Below are 12,935 nucleotides of genomic sequence, written 5' to 3' on the forward strand. Positions count from 1 at the left end.
CTTCAATTCCTATTAATGAATCTTGACAAAATACTAATATCTGTTTTAGTTAGGTCTCTTAAAAACAGATACAAGGTTGCTTTGATTCAGAGATGTGGATTAGAGCGTCAGGCTTCTGTTTTTTCTGGATGTATTTTGTAGTCTCGTAAAGTACTAATATTTTTATTGCCCCCAAATAAAAACTAAGCAAAGTTTAACTGTTATTCCATGGGAAACCAAGAAAAAAGAGATTGGGTAGTGTTGTCTGAAACCAAGGCAACCGAAACTGGCCCTTTCCATGGGGTCTTTGTGAAGCTATCAGGGCCATCTTTGCTCACAACCAAGTAGCTGGCCCCAGGACCTTGTGTCTTGCTGGCCTGCAGATGTTTCAGGGAAAAGCCTTTGATTCAATTTTCATTCCCTTTTACTACAGTTCTCTTGTCCTAGGACTCCACTGGGGGAGCCATAATTGTCCTCAGAAACACCTCCACCCTCCCTCTGTCCACTGTTAAGTTAGTCCTTGTCCTTGAATAAGATGAATGTTACTCAACTTTGCCTCTCCTTGGGACAGGGAGCTTGGTCCTGCAATTAATTCAGTCCTGGGTGGGAGAGGGTGCCCCATGGGTCCTCCAGACTGGTTCAGACATGTCTGCCCCCCGTTTAAGTTACCTTGTCTGATACATAAAGATGGTAAACACATCAGAAAGAAAACGAGACAAGAGCTTGGCTCTTCGCTGCTGTCTGGTGGAGCTTCTCAGTTAGTTAGCGTTAGGCTCCACTTAACAGGAAGACATCACTGGTCTTGATCCTCATCCTAAAACCAGCTCTGACACTTTGATAGCCTTTGCCAATTACAAGGTTTGTTTTTTTTGTTTTGTTGTTTGTTTTTGTTTTTGTTTTGTTTTGTTTTTTTCTCCATCAACATCAACAGGCTGGAGAGAAATCTCCACCGTGAAAACCTGCCTTTTAATATTTTAAAAATAAGTCTCCAGTGCACTTTAGAGCAGAGGGACAATAAATTACAACTCACTATGTGCCAGCAGTTATACCAGTTGTATATCTTATTAAATCCTTACAAGGGCCTGAAGAGGATCTTAATCGCCCCCATTTAGAGATGAACAGTAGAGGCGGAGAGAGGAAATGGATTGCCCAAGTAAGGGGCAGAGCCAGAATGCAAATCCAGGTTTTTCTAACTGCAATGCTTGTGTCCTTAGTGTTGCCCTTCCAGAGAGATCATTTTTCTTTTTTTCTTATTTATTTATTTAAAAGATTTTATTTATTTATTTGAGAAAGAGAGAGAGCATGAGTAGGAGGGTGGGCGGGGGTGGGGAGGGGCAGAGGGAGAGGTAGAAGCAGACTCCCTGTTGAGCAGGGAGCCCAACTCAGGGGTTCTAATCCAGGACCTTGGGATCATGACCTGAGTCAAAAGCAAATGCTTAACCCATTGAGCCACCCATGTGTCCCCATTTTTTTCTTTAAAACACCCCAAACCATGCAACATAGTTGGCCTCTGCGTTACCACTGAGATCTCACAAAGCACCCTATTCCCACCGTAGTCAGATGCTCTGAATAATGCACATACCATTAACCTGGAAAAGGAAAACTCACCATCTGAACCATGCTGGGAGAGAGAAAACCCTCAGAACCCCAAAGCAATTGTCAGCCTGTGACAAATGCCATCAGATTGCCCAGCCCAAGGCTCAGCCTAAAACCTTCTGTAGGGTGTCACTATGAAGATAACCCAAAAGGTCTCATAGCTTCCTGGTTGTTAAAACAGCAACTACAGTAGCAGGAATTGAGACCTACTGATCAGTGGGGTAGAAATGAGGAAGGAAATGGCATGCTGAATGACGCTTTCCTCCCCAGCTTGCCCAATTCTTTCTAGATAGAGCCCAGAACTTGCATAGTTCCAGTGGGATAATTTGATCAAATGCCGAACGTTTTCTATCCATTTCAAGGCTGTTCAAATCTCCATGTATTTTTAATTCTGGGGGGTGGTGGAATTCTGGGACATTGTGTGTCTAATTCTGCTAGGCTGACTGGACACAGATAACCCCTCAGGAAGACTTTCGTGAGGATTTGCTCCCTGGAGGGCAAAGCAGGGGTGATTCCTTCTCGCCTCCTTTTCCAAGCACACAGGGTGCTCCTTAGTTGGCGGGGGGTAGTGTAGAGGGGATCTCCATCCCCAACTCCCCACCCCCGAGGGCCCTCGTGGTTTCAGGCTTCCGCACTGGGGCAAGAGGGAAGGTCTAGTTTGCTGTGGTCCCATCTGCCATCACTGCATCCTCGTACTCTCTGCCCCTAACCACTCTCCGGGGTACCACCCTCACTTTACATGTCCCTGGATCATAGCTTTCCTCTCTCTACCACCCCTCAGAGGCTGAAGCAGTGGCCAGAAGGGCGGTGCATTTCCTTTCCTTGTTGAACTACTAACTGCCGTAGCTAAGCCATCCCAGGTCCTGCTCATTAGAGGGCACAAGAGAAAGAGAAAGCAGGAGTGAGTGGGGCTGCGAAGACTGTTGTTGCATGGTTTCCCTTGAGCCCCAGAAATAGAAAACCAGACTTCCCACTTGCAGAGCTGCCACGTAAACCACCAGACCACACTGCCAGATAAGAAAAATGCTAGATTGTGTCGTAACTCCAGCTCTAGTTTCTGAAAATGGCCCTGAACGTCAGACAGCTTCGCCATGATCCTAAGATTCAGAGAAAGTGGAAGAGGGTGGACAAAAGGATCAGGCAGTCCTCGACTCTGGTATCAATTTATTTTCAAGCACGGAAATAAAGCAAAGAAAACATTATGATGTATTGGTCATGAGCTAACTTTCTGAATTGCAGGTACAAGGAAATGAACTGGATATCAACAAGCATGGAGACAGGGAATCCACTAGCGAGAAAACGTCTCCTTGGCCTCTGCAGTTCGTGCACGTTCCTGTATTGAGTACCGACTGTATGCCAAGCCCTGAGCTTGGTGCTGAGGATTCAAAGAGGCTGAGACATGGCAGAAGGAGGTTGGACTATATTCAGATTTGCCCATATTCCAACTTTTGTGCTCAGCACTACCTCCACCTTGGAAATAATTTTGCTTCATTCTCCCAGAGCAGCCCCGGCGGGCATCTGTGTTGTCAGCCGCTGCAGGAAGAGTGATGGCCACGGTGTTGACAAGCTCCTAATTGGAAGGTAGGAGGTGCCGCCAGAGATCAGCTATAAAAGATATCTTTGGGCCAGGGTGGGCTGCTAATGCTGGAAGAGACTTGGGGTGAGGCCTGGTGAGCTGTCACCCTGGGATGGGGCCTGGCCCCGCAGACAGATGGTGCTGGTGGCGGGAGGCATCTGACAGACAAGGCCCAGGCCAGGAAGCAGCCATTTCGGGAACCGCAACAGTCACGTGCACACCAGGCCTTCAAGAGCCAGTGAGCGCGAGGGGATGGAGCACGGAGAAAGGAGAGCCTGGAGTGGCCCCAGAGCCCGGGATCCAAGAGACAGGGCAGCAGAGCAGCTGATAAGAGCCTGATGGGAAAGGCAAGGGAAAGAAGTTACAGGAGTCTGTTTTATCCAGTGCTCTCTACGGCTTATGAGTGACTTCTCTATGCCTATAATTGTTCAGGGCCCCGAGCGGTTCGAAGGAAGAACTATCTTAGAATTTAATATCTAATTAGGAGGTGATCAAATCCAGGCCTGAAATTCTCGCCGGGTGAACCCATACGGCACGCGTTACGCAATAGCGACAATTGTGTAAGCCCTTTCCTTGCATTATCTCGTGTAACCCATCCAGCAACTCGGCACAGCAGGTACAGAGGTCCCTGGTTTAGAAATGAGGGTGCTGAGGGTCAGAAAGACTGCATACCCCATACCCAGGTTGGCTAGCTGGTAGGTGGCAGATCCAGGATTCAAACCCAGGTCTGTGTGAGCCTATAGCGTCCCTTTACTGAAGTAATAAATACGGCGCTGCCCTGAGCAAGAGGGAAAAGTAAGTATTGGTTGATGGTGCAGGGGAGAGAGAGAGTGATGAATGACGAAGGTTAAAGTCGGCTTCTTGGGGCACCTGGGTGGCTTAGTGGGTTAAGCCTCTGCCTTCGGCTCAGGTCATGATCTCAGGGTCCTGGGATCAAGCCCTCCATTGGGCTCTGCTCAGCAGGGAGCCTGCTTCCCTCTCTCTCTCTCTGCCTGCCTCTGCCTGCTTGTGATCTCTTTCTCTGTCAAATAAATAAATAAAATCTTAAAAAAAAAAAAAAAGATGGCTTCTTGCATTTGGAGGGTCTGCGGGAGCTGGTTTCAACCGGATCCGGAGCATTCTCTTACTTTCTGAACCAGAGGCTGGGGGTCTGAGTTAGAATGTGGACCCGCCGGGGCTTGCTGTTGGGCACAGCGCAGAAGACCACCCCCCAAAGACCTAGGGATTCTGCGCAGAGCATGTCTGGCCTGAGAAATCACTTTAAGAGCGAAGACTCCACTCTATCGGAGAGATGATCGGGCCACAGCCAGGCCCAGGGCTCCAAACGGGGGGTTTGCAACAGGCTCAGCTCACAACTGGTCTCGAGCAGAAGTAAGAAGGAAACACCCTCCCCCGCCCCCCAACTCCAATCCCAGGCCATGGAGCAGGCTCTGCTGTGAGCAAGGGCCTGCGGGTGTCCTGGCAGAGAGATGAGGTGGCATGGGGAGCGGGCACTGAGGTGCCAGGGCCTCCTGGGGAGGAACAGGTGCAAAGCAGGGCCATTAGCTGAGAGGGTGTGGGAGGGGCAGGCCACCACGATCCGATCCAAGAAGCCCCCAGGACTGCGTCGTCTGCTGGTGAGTAGGCTGGACCAACGCTCTGATGGATACAGGGCAAGGGAACTTCCCCTTCCTCAGAGGGCCAGAAGGGGTCATTACATTTGTCTTTTAAATTTTTTTTAAACTATTTTATTTATTTATTTGACAGATTGAGAGAGAGAGAGAGAGAGATCACAAGTAGGCAGAGAGGCAGGCAGAGAGAGAGAGGAGGAAGCAGGCTCCCTGCTAAGAAGAGAACATGATGAGGGGCTCGATCCCAGGACCCTGAGACCATGACCTGAGCCAAAGGCAGAGGCTTAACCCACTGAGCCACCCAGGTGCCCTTCATTTGTCTTTTAAAAGAAAACTATTTTGGGGGCACCCAGCATCTGCCTTCAGCTCAGGTATTGATCCTAGGATCCTGAGATCGAGCCCTGCATGGGGCTCCTAGCTTGACAGGAAGCCTTCTTCTCCTTCTCCTGTTCCTTCTGTTTGTGTTCCCTCTCTTGCTGTCTCTCTCTCTCTGTCAAATGAATAAATAAATAACAATCTTTAAAAAATAAATAAATAAAAGAAAACTATTCTGAAAGGGGCATGAGCCCTTAAGCTCCTCCCCCCCCCCCCCCGCCCTGGGTGTTCTGGGCAGTCCAGCTTCTGTCTGAGGGAGGAAGAGCTTCTGTTCATAGGCAGAGAAGTGGAGAGCCCCCACCCCCGACCTGCGCCCAGGACTCAAACACTCACTGGGTGAGCAGGGTGCTTGCTAATGTCTTTGGGAACTACTAATTTACCATCTAATTTGTTCCTCTGCACCAGCCACAAAGGGAGACAACTCAGCTATTGTGATCCAAAAGAGAGGCTGGGGCTGGTGTTTACCATGATCTCCCCAGCAATTCTGTGCATGTGTGCGTGCGTGTATGTGTGTGTGCGTGCGTGTGTGTGTGTGTGTGTGTGTGTGTGTGTGTATGACTTGCGCAATGAAGAGGGCTGGGGCACTGCCCTCGCTAGCATCTTCAAACACATTTGAATTCTGTAACAGAGTGCCTCAGAGAGGCCTCAGCCTCCAAGAAGGTTATAACTTGAAGGGTATCTTTAAAAAACCAGGGTGCGTGGGGACAGGGGTCATACATTCCTACCACCCTGGAGACCAGTGAAGGGAGGCACATGCATGAGAGTGTCTGCTCTGGGCCAGTCACAGGGCTAGGGTTCCACGCGTCTTTTCTTGCAGACGTGTCACAACTACCCTTTGAAGTGGGTGCTGGGCTTTCATTGTTCCAGACTCCTGCTCCAGTGTTTCTGATTAGAGAAAACCCTTATTCCCTTAGATCCCCCCTGAAAAACCCGATCTTCTGGAAGACCTTTTCTGACCTTATCAGCAAAGTTAGTGATGCTGTCCTTTGCACTCCCAGAAAATCATAGACTTTTTAGGGAGACGGCAGGCTCAGTGTCCTCATCGGTAACGGGCGACCGCAGGGTCATCCTGAGGAGTAAATGAAATAAATTGGGTAAGTGCTTGGACAGTGGCTGGTGCTCAGGCTTTGTTAGTCACCGTTGTTATTGTTCATAACAGTACTGATAATATCACTTCATGACTTGCCATTAGCTGTCAGCCCCTTGAGGGTAGGGCTAGTTCATTGTCCTGCACCCAGAGCCTAGGGATGTTTGGCGCATGGTGGGCACTCGTTTCCTAGCTGGTGAATGAATCAGTAAGAAGGAGGCATTTGCCTCCTCCTTGCTCCTGTGAGCTCCTGAGGATGGGCCCTTATCTGACCCATTTCTTTATTTCTAATGTCACCACTTCGTCTGGCATAACCCGAGAGCTCAGCAACTGTGGAACACATGAACAGGGTCGTGAGAAGCTGCCGCTCAGCTGGGGCCTGGCCCGGAGTCTGGCTGTGCGCCCAGCTCCACGCTCTGGTCGGCTGGTGGTTAGCTCCTGCTCCATGAATTCAGTAAATCTGCCCTTGACACTCCACCCCTGGATGGTGAGCTCATGATGGGGATTGTGTCTTGTTGATTTTTAAGTCCTTAGTGTCTAACACAGCACCTGGCATACAGGAAATGATCGAAGGGCCACCCATGGACACTTAGGTCCAACGAGACTCAAAGGAAAACCTGAGTCCAGAAGGAATTTGTCATTCCTCCCGCCCCCATCACCTTCCAAACCTGTTCTTCCCCTAGAAGTGCCCCATGTCTGTTGATTAAAGATCTGGTTTCTGGGATGCCTGGGTGGCTCAGTTGGTTAAGTGACTGCCTTCAGCTCAGCTCATGATCCTGGAGTCCCAGGATCCAGTACCGCATTGGGCTCCCTGCTCGGCGGGATGTCTGCTTCTCCCTCTGACCCTTCTCCCTCTTGTATACTCTCTTTCATTCTCTTTCTTTCAGATAAATAAATAAAACTTAAAAAAAAAAAAAAAACCTGGTTTCTTGGAGCACCTGGCTGGCTCAGTTCATAGAGCATGTGACTCTCGATCTCAGGGTGGTAAGTCCAAGCCTCTACTTTGGGTGTAGAGATTACTTAAAAATTAAAATCTTAAAAAAACAACAACGACAACAAGAAAAGTCATGATTTCTTTGTTACCAAGGTCTAAAACTCCTCGGGGGTGCTGTATCCTAATGGAGAAGAACCGTCTTTACGGTCAGACTTTTCTGGGCTTGAATCCTAGCTTTGGTCACTACTGGCTGTCCCCTGGACAAACTGCTTACCCCTTCTGTTCCTCAGTTTCCGCTTCCATCAAATCAGGATTATAATATTATCCATCCATTCAGTAAACATTTATTGGGTATCTGTATGTGGTCGGAAATATTCTAGGCTCTAGAAATACATAGATGTGAACCCAACAAACATTGCTCGTCTGGATGGCAAACTCTAACCTAGAGAGGGAGAGAGAGAGAGGCTAGGCTAATAAGGCAGCAAACAAACGTATGTTCAATATATGTCCAGTGGTGATACACGGTGTGAAGGGAAAGGCAGTGGAGTGGTCAGGCCAGGCAGTGTCTTATTTGGGTGGTAAAGATTTCTAATAAGGAGACCCAACACCTGGGGAAGAATGTTCCAGGGAGAGGGAAGGAGCAAAGGCCCCAGAACTAGAGGTTGAAGAATGACAAAGGAAGCCTGTGTGGCTGAAGCAGAGAGGTGAGGGGTGGGGGAGAGAAGATATGCAAATGGGTTGGACCAGGCATGGAGGACCTGACAGGGCTTTGGCTCTTGGGTTATAAAAGGATCCCTCTAGCAGCTGCATGGAGAATGCCTTGTATGGATGGGGCAGGAGCAAGAGGCTAGTCATGTGTACCTCACCCACTTACTGGAAAATAAATAATATATTATATATTTGCCCCTGGTCAGGTGTGGCAGGAATTAAGTGCTCCATCTGTGGGGCTGCTCTAGATGATTCTGGAGCTGCCCGGGCTGCTCCTCCCTGGTCTCCTGCAGACAAGTCTTGCCCAGTCATGCAGTGTCCCTCCTGCCCTTGCCCACCTGCTCATTCCCTCTGCCCCATACCTCCTTTCTCCAACCCTTCTCTGATGTTGAATGTCCTCAAGGAGCGGCCCCAAATCCCACCCTCTCATCCCAATCCAACCCAATGAGATGCCAGTCACATCCTTCCCCTGCTCGAAAGCCCTCAAAGGATCAATAGCTCATTAAAGGCACATTCTCAGAGGCTGACATTCAAGGTCTCCCCCAATGTGGTGCTGCACTTACCATTCCCACTCCTTCTCTACTTCTCTCCCAGAAGTATTGAATCCTTGTGCAGAGAGAATTGGGCATGGAAGAATGTCACTCCCAGCAGAGTGACTGGGGAGCCGTAACTGAGCTCCCAGTGGCAAACCGATGATCATAGGCCCTTACCCCAGGTTCCCTGGGCCAGCCAGGAGGCCCCAGCCATGGCAGACACCGATGCCTATGACTGGCTCACCCCTCCCACCACGGTCCCGTGGACTCCACAACCATGTGTCTTCTCTTAGAGTTGCAAAAATGGCCCAGGGTTTCCCAAGTCAGTTTCCTTATACTGCTTTTATCTCCCTCGAGACCTGCCCCTAGGGACCCGTCACCTAGAATAAAATGCCTTCATTTGCCTTTACTGGTTCTGATGGGAGACCCAGGCTCCAGGTCATGGATTCCCATGTTCAGCTTCCTGCCATGCACGGTTCCTGGGCTCCCCCCTTTACTCTATCCTTTTCCTGCCTGGGCTCAGTCCACGGAGGGCTGGTGCCTGGAGCCAAGGCAGAGAATCGCCGGGGACCTATCGGCCATAGACAGAACGGCAAAATCCCCGATACTACTTTTCTATCAGCCCAGAGAGCAGGCATCACCAACCCCTCAAATATCCTCCAAGATGGGACTTGAGATAGCTTTAAAGACTGGTTAATTTCAGGCCCTTTTCACAGGGACGTATTGGCAGCACCTGGACTAACACGTCACCATGTGGCTCTCAGAGAAAGGCAAAATGCCAAAGCATTATTCTGCATTATTCTAAAATAGCATACCTGAGGTTATCTAATCCCATGACAGGACGCTGAAGCGAGGCCAGCCATCCACAGCTGGGGGTTATGGATGCCCTGTAGCCTTATAAAGGGGAGCCCTGGGGCACCTGGGTGGCTCAGTCGATTAAGCATCTGCCTTCAGCTCAGGTCATGATTCCAGGGTCCTGGGATTGAGTCCCACATGGGGCTCTCTGATCAGCAAGAAGCCTGCTTCTCCCTCTTCCTCTGCTCCTCTCCCTGTTTGTGCTTGCTCTCCCCCCGCCCCCTCTCTCTGTGTCAAATAAATAAATAAAATCTTAAAAAAAAAAAAATGCAGCCCTGAATGCGGAGTCTAAACACTGGAAAATGTTCTCCTCGAACCTTTAGGTTCTCACTAGCTGGCTGTGCCTGATCGGGCTGCTGGCCTCGGTCTGGGCCGCCCCGTGCCAGGACACCTGGGCAGTATGGCACCCACGGTCTAATCTCTATCTGTGTGGAGTACATAACTCTTCTCCCGCAGCACCACAGGCCAGGCACGCTTCATTACCCCAAGCAGCCACCAGGAGAGACAAAATGGAGTGCGGTCCTGCACTCTTAGCGCTCCCCCATCCAGGATGTCTTTGCCCCAGCTCTCGTGGCCAGCTGGCTGCCTGGCGTGTAGCTCAGTGTCCCCTCAAGCTCTCCTGCATTGCGCATCTTCGTGACAGCCTTCCCAGTACCAACACATGCCTCCATGACCTGGACGTGGCTCCAGAGTTGTTCTGGCCCAGGGAGTCAGATGATGACCATGGCCCAGCCCACCAATGGTTCTCAGAGGATAACGACCCCATCACCCATATCATCTTCCAACACCTCCTGCTGGAACATAGGCATTTTCCCCACGGGGATCCCTCACTCACCAGTAAAGAGGTGAACACCAGACAGACCCCCAAAGTTATAACTCTCTCTTCCCCCATCCTCCCCACAGGGCACAATGAACCCCACTTCCACTATGACTAAGACTTCCCCTCCCAGACCTCCTCAAGCAAGCCTACTGCTTATGGCTAGCCCCAGGTTAATCTGTATGTATACATGGTCAAGGCCACATCCCAATGGCTAGACCTCCCGCAATGTCAGGTATGCTCTGACCCCAGGAGCAAGCCACCCTCTTATTTGCACCATGCTGAATGACCTCAAGCCCATGAAAAAGGCCCACAAAACCACCAGTGGGAATGCTACTGGTCGAGGCTCCTAGGTCTTACCGTGTGCTGTCCAGGACCAGAATGGACAGGACATTGACGGATGGTATCAAGTCTGGTCCCTGGCCCATGAGTCCAGATCATGCAAGTATCCAAAGGCATAAGGATGTGTTTGTGTCTTCCTAGGGCTGCATGGCATGTCAAGACCCGTGGCTCTATGCTGGTCCACATATTAAAGAAACGTGAGTGATTAGAAACCCCAAAGGGTATCTCTCCCCTAGATAATCCCCTCCTGGTAGCCAAACTCTCTCGCACACTCTGCTAACTCTGACCTCCTCCTCAACATTTACCCACCACCCCGTGATGGGACCCTGATGGTCCCAGTCCCTAATCGGAGGTGATGAGCCATTTTCCTACCCACCGCCCTGTAGATAATAGTGACATCTAGAGCTCGAGGACTGGGACTAAGGGCTCACAACTCGATTACACCAGGAAAATAGCAGAGGCAGCAGAGGAAATGTCCAAGGTTCTATGGGCCCATGTGACAAGCAGAGGTGGCCCTTGAAGGTTTCGCTGAAGGGCAAAAATCCCTAAGAGCCCTCCCGGCACATAACGCACCAGCTCCAGGTGGCTGGCTGCCCAGGAGTACGTGCTCTCAGGGGAACTTCCTGCTCTATACGGATAAATAAAGTCATCCAAATCGCCCCACAAATGCAACACCAAACCCAAACCAAATTTTGCATGAAGTACCCTGAACTTCCCAGGAACTGGATGTACCCTGCAGGCTGACATGACCTTGTCCCAGGTGGCCCTTCTTCCAGCATGGGGACGTGACATGCTGAGTAGGCTATGTCAAATGGGTACAGCCCACAGACAAGCAGATTAACAAAAGCCAGCCTGAAATTAATCTGCCCCCTCCACCGCCTCCTGTATTTTTCAACAGGTGGGCTCCTGACCTATGTCTGTGTCCCCAGGATCAGGCTCTCTACTCCCACAAGTGTCAAGGAGTCCTCTTGTCACTGGGCCCCTCACCCAGAGACTCCCCCGGCTTTGCCAATGCCAGAGACGGTAACAAACCTTTGAGTTGCTTACGATCATGGCTCAGGTGTGGGGCATTTGGCCAACAGGTTGCCATTTTGGACCATAACTATATCAAAAGAAAACCTGAACCTGTCATTATTCTATCGCTACCCAGGAAACACAGCACCAACCCTGACCCCATGCTGAGACCCTTACTGGGGCTGTTGCTGCTGGGCACACCTGCTCTGCTTACAGGCTTGGTGAGGGGAACTGCCTTTGGAATCCCTAGCTGTTAATCCCTAATCAGTCCTTACAGCTCTGTGACCCGGAGCAAGTTTCTTAGCCTTTCTGTGACTCAGTTTCCTCATCTATAAAGTTGTGGTCACGCTACTTAATTCATTAGGGTGTTGCAAAGAAAAAGCAATTACCCACTCTAGGTAAAGCTCAGAGTATAAGTCTGACACAAAGGAAATTCCCAGATATTCACTCAAGGGGCAACTAAATTTCTCCTTCCTGCAGAAAGCTTTCCATTCCTGTCCCCACTCTAATTTCTCTTTAATCCAATCAGATTGCATTTCTGGTCAGCCCCTCGCTATTAATCATGCACTAGTTCTCCATCACATATGTACTCATTTTGCTTCTCAGAGAAAAGGTAAAGATCCATGAAGGGGGGGTGGGGGGGGGACTATGCTGTACCTGGCTCTCCCACTGATCTGCTGTGTCATCTAGCACTTAATTATCTTGGGATTGAGTTTCTTTCTCTGGGATGGCCCATGCGCCAACATTTCCACATCCCACAGCCTTGGGAGACACTGGTGCGTAATAATGATTCTCTTCCCCTAGAACCTGGCTCCAGACTCAGTATCCTTCTTAATATAACTTACTATTTATTATTATGTTATGTTAGTGGGCATATCTATGATGTCAGCTAATTTATCCAGTAAATATGTATTGAATACTTACCAGGTACTACCCTCTATTTAGCAGTCCGGAGACAAAACTTTGAGTACCTTGTCCCTGCACTCAGGGGAAAGAAAGACAATAAGCAAATACACAAATAAGAAAATATCAGGGGGCCCCTGGGTGGCTCAGTGGGTTAAGCCTCTGTCTTCGGCTCAGGTCATGATCTCAGGATCATCTCGGGATTGAGCCCTGCATCGGGCTTTCTGCTCAGCAGGGAGCCTGTTCCCCCCACCTCCTTTCTCTGCCTGCCTCTCCGCCTACTTGTGATCTCTCTCTGTCAAATAAGTGAATAAAATCTTAAAAAAAAAAAAGAAAGAAAATATCAGGTAATGATAAGTACCATGATGAAAATAAAATAGTGGTGTGTTGGTGTCTGGGGAAAAGTCTACTTTAGATTGGTGTCCAGAGAGAGACTCTCTGAGGCCCTTGAAGACTTTGATCTGGTCAACTTGGTGTGTGCCTGTGGACATGGATAGTTAATAAGCAAATGTCAGAAATTTGGGAAACACTGACATGGTCGGTAAGAGTGAGAGTATGGAGTCCAAAGACCTACGTTCCGATCCCATTTTCTGCCCTTCTGTAGTT

Source organism: Enhydra lutris, unplaced genomic scaffold, assembly GCF_002288905.1.
Source record: "Enhydra lutris kenyoni isolate GAN:26980312 unplaced genomic scaffold, ASM228890v2 scaffoldscaffold22, whole genome shotgun sequence".
Taxonomy (NCBI): domain Eukaryota; kingdom Metazoa; phylum Chordata; class Mammalia; order Carnivora; family Mustelidae; genus Enhydra; species Enhydra lutris.